The sequence below is a fragment of the Nannobrachium achirus genome (assembly GCF_963921795.1).
Source record: "Nannobrachium achirus genome assembly, chromosome: 2".
Classification (NCBI taxonomy): Eukaryota; Metazoa; Chordata; class Actinopteri; order Myctophiformes; family Myctophidae; genus Nannobrachium; species Nannobrachium achirus.
In genome coordinates, this window is record NC_137811.1 from 9,905,728 (window position 1) to 9,913,556 (window position 7,829).

Sequence of the window (7,829 nt, forward strand, 5' to 3'; positions counted from 1 at the left end):
TGTGCCAGGGAACCTAATAACAGAAGATTTGTTGTTAAAAATGTTAAAAAAAAATATTTTTCAACATTTCAAAACACACATCTACAAGCGAATTGTGAGCTTGTAGATCTGCTATTTTTGAATAGCCAGATCACCCATGGGGGTCACCAGACCCCACATTGAGAACCACTAGTATAGTCTGTGTTTGAGCCTGTTCCCCAAGGGAATGGGGCAATACAATGCAGTAAACCTATTTTAACCAACTCAACCAATCGTCATGGTGGTCGACTTTTCAGAATACTTTTATTTCTCATTTTTCTGCCTAGTGCCTCATTATTACTCTCCATTCCTCTTCAGGCTCAGCAGCATGGAAGCTCGTCCAGCACTCAGGCGTAATAAAACCCTCCTATTGGACATTCTGTGTGATGATCCCAAATTAATCTTCAACAAAGTGGATGAGCTGGGCCTCATAACCAAGCGCGAGTACAGAAATCTGACTGACATCAACAAGGAGAATGTTGAGGGTCACGTGAGCAAACTTCTGGACACCATTTACGCTAAAGGAGAAAAGACCTGTAAAGTCTTCTTGCACCTGCTACAAACAGACTCGGACATCATCTCTACTTACCCTAGACTGAATGAGATCCAGTGGAACGACAAGCCTTCTTCAATGAAACGTGACCCAACTGATCCCAGTCCAACAGGTCTAGGTACGGTAGGCTGCACTCACATACCACTACGAAAGTAACACTTTCTTCTGCTCTAGTGTAGCAGTACAAGAGAACTCGCAGGAGAAGCAAACAGAACTGGAATGCTTCTTATCGAGAAATTAGTCCTGATGCTAATCCTTAGTCACAAAGTTTGCACCTAGAGATTTTATATACAAAATGCCATTGTTTTATCTAATGCAATTTTGTCTATTTTGCTTTTTCCATCCAGATGGTCCTGTCCTGTCCTGCAAAAGGAAGAAGGAGGACGTGACAGATACCACTGACTTGTTGGTAAGTAGTAGATACTGATTAGTCTAGTAGTAGTAAGTAGTGAAGCACCACAAAAATATTCGGAAAAGTGAAAATGCTACTTTATGCTCCTCGTTAGTTATAACATTTAGTTTCTATCCCTGCTCTGTGTTCATGATAGAACTGTATTACACTGCAAATATTATCGTAGACTACCATAGCGTTCTAAAATCGGCTTCTTCTGTCCTTAGGTTGCCCAGTACCTGTTGACCAGCAGACCTGTAGGCATCGCTTTGATTATAAACAACAAGATCTTTGAGAAACTCAAGCATCGAAGTGGAACTGACAAGGATGCAGGTATAAATGTGTTGGCAACTTGGCACTCACACTCTTTACTGTTGGTTGTTTGTACAATTTAGGCATTTAGCTGAGATTTAGCTTATCCAGAGTAACTTAAGTGCAAGATCTGAGAGAGCAGGGTCAGTGTATTTTTCGGCCATCCGGGATTCTGTTTTATATGTGTTAAATTTAAATTCAGAAAACAGTCCAAAACGGCCCGTTTCTGAATACTGTTTGGAAGTGGCAAAACAAAACTTAGAATTAGGTATTGTAAGAACAAAATACGACCCGGTTCCAGATTCTCATTGGTGTGGTTCAAATCAGAATGAAGAATTTAAAACGACCCTGCGCTGGTCAGACCTGTACTCCAATACTCTGAATCAGTTTTGAGATGCTCCGCCGAGCGAAAAATACACTGACCGAGCAGGAGGGGTTGTTAGAGTTGGATGATGTCTTTTAGTCCAGCATCAGTGTTTTGCACTGGGTGCGGGTAGCAAACGGAAGCCAATGAAATTAACAGAAAATGGGGGGGACGCGGACACTAAGGGAGGTTGAAGACCAGGCGTGTTTATAATGTTTATCTTCAAACCATTCTATGGTAGCACTTGCCATAAGAGAGGGAAAATGTGAACGTGCAATGTAGTTAATGGTAGTGTTTCTTTGGTGAAGAAGCTCAAAGATTCAAAGGCTGCTTCTTTTCGTCCCCTGCAGTTGAGCTGGCACGTACCTTCACCCGGCTGGGCTTCAGGGTGGTGATGTGTGAAGACCAAAAGAAGGACCAAATGGAGAAGACACTGAAAAACCTCTCTTCTTTGAAGAGCCTCGACGAGCTGGAGGAATCCAACGTAAAGCAGTGGTCTGACTCTGACCAGGAGTTCACTGACCTTAGCGATCTTCCTCATCATGGAGATGCCTTCGTTTGCTGCATCCTGACTCACGGAAAATCCACAGGCGTTTGTGGAACTGACGGAGAGACCATTCCCACCAGGGACATCATCACTCCGTTCAACAGCAGCAACTGTCCCGCTCTCCACACCAAGCCCAAGCTGTTCTTCATTCAAGCCTGTCGGGGGAGTGGGGTTCAGCAAGGTGTGCTCGTCAACACTGATGATGGGGAGAATGTAGACGACCAAACGTCATATTCCCTCCCAGAATATGCTGATATCCTCATTGCCTTTTCCACCATCGACCAGTATCTCTCGGCCAGGGAGAAGGATGGGACCTGGTACATGCAGATACTCTGCAGACAACTGGAAGACGGATGCAACCGGTAAAGCCTCAATACGTTTGTTATAACAATACTGTTGCCTCCACAGACCCCCTACCCCCCATCCCGCTACAATATCGTGTTTTCCTCCATCGCGGCAGCTGTCGCGATCTAAATTTAAGTCTGCGAGTGTACAGATGGAACCAAATGAACCCGTAGTCCATGTATTTGTTTTATTTATTTAAATTTTCTTTTACTGTTTAATTAAAATTGTGACCCAACAGCACCTTCCCACAACCTATAGTTTGAGATCTATGAGCCTAGAATATGGACATATGTTGGGGTTTTATGCACTGCAGTTAAAATGAGTCTGATGTCCTCTGATGATGAGATTGGGAAGTTCTTGTTACTGAACTGTTCTTGTCTTGTAATCACGTTCTTGAGCTGTTTTACTCAACCCCATTGACATTTATTCTGTGTGTTGTTGTGCTTCCAGGGGTTACGACATCCACACAATCCTCACCTGTGTCAACGATGAAGTGTGCAAAAAGGAGGGAAAGCTGGGAGGGGGAAGAGAGTTCAAACAGTCTCCAGACTCCATGAACACTCTGAGAAGGCAGCTCATCTTCCGTCGCATTTAGCCACAACTTAAGGTTGTGGAGATGTGACCAACTATTTTTGTAAGACACCAAAGGTTCTGAAATCCCTTACTTGTGTTTTCTTTTAATTGAATACTCTTGTGCTAGTGGAACCAATTTGTTTTAAGCTTGCACACAATGCTGGGTAGGATTCAGAGGGAAACCATACATTACTCTGGGGATTATAAGTTACTTTGTTAATGTATTTGTCAGTGTTACGGCCCAACCTAGGGGAGCCTAGGTCGCAACAAAAAAAAGTGGACTCCCTCCTTCCCAGTCCCCAAACAGCCCCGCCACACAGGTTTGAAATCCCAACACTTAAGGAGTTAAGATTATATTAAGCCTAAAATGGTTCGGCCGCCGTGCAGAACCGTTTTTAACAGTTTTTAACCATTTTTTAAAAAAACGATATTTTTTCACGCGCACGCAGGGGACCTCCCGGAAATGCTGATCTCAAAGTTGGGATGTCTGCTAATACATAACCTAGAAGGACAAACTAGACCAAAAAGAGGTCCCCCTACCCCTACATAGAACTTTAACCCATGGCAAATACAATTCTAAAAGCATAAAGGCTGCTGTTTGAAGGCTGGCTAGGAGGAAGACACCCAAGGGACAGGTGGCAGCCGTCTTTATAGACACCAGCCTGGTCACATGAGCCAATCACCAGCAGTAGCTCCACCTGTTAATTAACCTGTTAATTCAACATTCACACCAGCTGGTATTCACGCAGTCACTCCTCACCACACACACACACACACACACACACACACAGCATGAGGGGAAAAAACAGGGCAACACAGAAATACACATAATATGACCCTTGGGTCATAATAGTCAGGAATCACTCAGGTCAAGTTAACCATTCCACAGCCCACACAGGCACTCAGGCAGCATACACGATGTCTACATAATAGAATGAATGTGTGAACATGAAGGCATGCTGGCCTCTTATATGCTGCCATTTAGTGCAGTGAGAGAGTAATGGAAGCAAATAGTGAAGTCATCTGTGCAATGATTATTAATTGTTCTGTAGCAGCTGGCTAGATCAAAGTTGTGTTGCACAGACTGACAGAAGATTCAAGTCATTATTTGTCGGTCTCAATATCAGGGAAATTCGTATTTTGCATCTATAAATTGTATAGTTGGAATTGTCAAAGTTGAATAGTGTCCTGTCCGAACAAATGATTTGCTATGCAGAAACCATTCTCGTGTCAGACTATGTTTACTTTTATACTTAGTTAATGTAAGTAAATAACTTGAATTGGTATTACGTTTTTTACCAAAGTTTTATCACTTTTTCTTCAGTGAGGACTTTGTTGTTCTACCGTTATGCCTTTGTTAAAAGGGAATACCACTCAAGGACCGGGTAGGAATTATTGTGCTCTTATAGTAATGATGTCATTTCATTTTGTGGTTTGTGAAACACATTTTCTTTCCTTTTCATGTTTTCTTACTGCTTTGAATTGTCAAAGTTGAATAGTCTCCAGTCCAAACAAATGATTTGCTATGCAGAAACCATTCTCGTGTCAGGACTTTGTTGTTATGGAAAAAAGGGAATATCCGCACTCTCTGAAATCGTTTCTTCCTTGTAGATTTATTAAATCATTCTTTCACACAGCAGTCTCACCGAATAGACGGACCGGTTTTGGCCTGTGGCCTTCCTCAGCGTCTCAAAACATTACTCTCGCAGAGAGCGCGTCATCTCCAGACGGTTTTGTACCGACTAGGAGATTTGTCCCGACTTTGTTGTTCTACCGTTATGCCTTTGTTAAAAGGGAATACCACTCAGTTTCAACATTGAACTATTTAGTCATTAAGTTCAGTGTTGAGTGTGTGGAAATAATGTTTCAAAGGATTCTGTGCCTTTCTAATTAATTCAGTCATTTGATGTTGTGGTTTGTGAAACACATTTTTCTTTCCTTTTCTTGTTTTCTTACTGCTGCTGAACGACCCAAGCTCCCCTAAATGCGGGAACGATTTCCGCGACATGCATATGGAAATAAATGGGTTGGGGGCCATCGTTGTTATCTTCAGGGATATCATTACATTTTTCCTCCCTTTATCCTCAGAAATGGCTTATATAGCTTATATAAGGGCTGAAAATTCATTTGTTAATGTTTGTTAAAGCCTTGTTTTGTCCCCCATTTAAGCTGGTTTAATGAAGACTTGATACAACTCTTTTGGACTGATAGAAGTACAGTACTTTTCTGTATAATTCAGTTTTGCTCTGTGCAATGTGACATTACAGAACGTGTTCAAGTATTGGTTGAACAATGCTGTACTGTCAAGGTGTATGGCAGAATAATGTTCACACTGATACTTTCCGAATACTGAATATTGTTTTCCTTTTTTCTCAGACATTATACAAATGTCTTAATCAGTGAACCACTGCACAGAGTTCACTCCCAATGTTGGCTGGAAAAGAATGTGTTAGTAGTTCACATTCTTTTGTATTTGGTTCGCTTTCAGCAGAGCTTATTGGCTCATATTACAAACTTGATGTTATTTGACAAATTCAAGTTATGATACATTATGTTCAGATCCTTTCATGTTCTTAAGTTTGTGTTTCTCTACCTTATAGTTTCATGACATATCCTTGACTCTTGCCAAATGAAGATTTTGTTTTGTTTTTATGTACTGTTTTATTTGGTTTAGTTCTCAGATATTCAATGGCAGCAAATGTTCAGTATTGTCTTCTTATTTCACATGACCTTCACATTTTTCTCCAAAATGAATAAAGGCTATGCAAATTTCTTGAAAGGTCTCCTGTTCTGTTGATGGTGAGAGGTTATTTTGTACCTCAAATACCGGTAGTTAAACTAAATGTTGAATAAAAACATGCAAAAAAATGAACCTGAACAAGATTCTACTTACTTTATGTACTGTATTTACTGAGTAATTATATAGCACTGCTAATCCAGGCCGATATCAATTGTTCCGTCTTTTCATGGCTTCTGCTTCAAAATGTACTTCTCTTAACGTTAATAAATGCCAAGGATTGACAATGTTTTATCTTGTGGGGGAAATGTGGACGTGGTATTGTCTGAAAATGCTTCCCATGTCACAGACATTCTACTGTTTTTACTCATCACTAGGAGAAGTCTACAATATTTAGTTTGTGGGTTATATAAGTGAACAGAAGGTGGCGGTGATGCATCAAGAATGAATGCCAACCGCTATAGAAAGAAGAAGGTTGAGTTTTTCCTCACACATCTAGGCCTATAGCAGCATAGGGTTATAATAAAGCATACACTGACTGATCTGTTTATGATAGCTCTGTGGTTTATAACGGCTCCTGTCACTTATAGGTAAGGAAAACACTGAAAACCTTGACATTAATTACTAGTCCATATTGCTCATGAAATGAGTAAATGACCCCAAAACAAGCCACACTGCTAAGTAGGTTTAAATCCTAGTATAGCTTGTATCTGAACTTAATACTGTCTTGTGCTTTTCCTATGCGAACTGTAAAGTATTAATAGTTAATTGCTTAGATTGCTACTTAGTTGGCGCAATTAGCATATAGGCCTACATCATGCATAAACACTTTCTACTGCTCACTGTGAAATCAAGTTTATTGATTTTATAAATGTGCTTATCTATTTCTTTATGGACTAATTGAGCTGGAACTGGGGGTGAACTGAACTCCACAGATCGAAGTAGCCACTGGTGAGGCAGATAACATGCAGGAGAACTGGGCACCTCAAAGATTGGACAGCTTTTCAGATGATTGCCCATTCCTCATTTTACATTTTAAAACTCACTCATGAACAATGAGGTGCATTGCTGGCTTTCGATACAATGGTTCCTAAACACATATAGGCCTACATAAATGCATAGGATACCACTAAAGTGTGGAACTCCCTACCGAAGGCCTTAAAGGAGTGCCAATCCGGAAATATCCTTTAACCCTGAAAAACCACTACAGATGGCAGCTGCTCAAAACTGGTAAAAACAAACCTATAGCCCTCCTATTGTAAATACTTTCTTTTAAATATTTTGTTTACAAGTGTCTGATCTACTGCATAGTTGTGTTCATGTCTGTCATTCAATATATGAGTTAAAGAGAAGGATCTCAACTCAATGGAAATAATAAGCCTTGCCTTACCTGAGTTTCCTTTTAGTTGACCTTGTATCAGTGAACTGTACATGAAACTGTATGCAAAACTTCTAATGAATACTAGCCTGGCAAGCCAGCCTCATAATGTGCATTCACTCACTATTTCCTTCCCACAATATGAGAGAAAAAGAAAACAGCACTAGCCTATATAAGGCTTGCCTCTTCAAGCACAGATTTCCAAAATGTTCTATATAAAAGAAATATTATTCACTAGATGTATTATACCTTATAGAGTTACTTTTCTTTCACATAATTAGAATTTCCAGTGTTTTAAGTGATCTGTTGCCCATAACATAACATTTAACAGGTACAAAAGTGTTTTACTTGTAATAGAATAAACCTTAACAGATACAAATTAAATCTCCTGTCTTTCTCTTAAACCCCGGGCAGAAGCGACACAGCTGATCAGGAGAGTGACTTTGGAAGCGTTGTCCCTGGCTGATAATGACGCGTCGCGCACTGAGCATGGACGCCATAAAGTGAAAAGTCTTAGATTTACAACAGAAGCTGAAACGAGGCAGAGGAGAGGAACGAGATCCTGCAGAAACAGCTGGAGGAGGAGGAGAAGAGCCAATGGGCTGGTAACT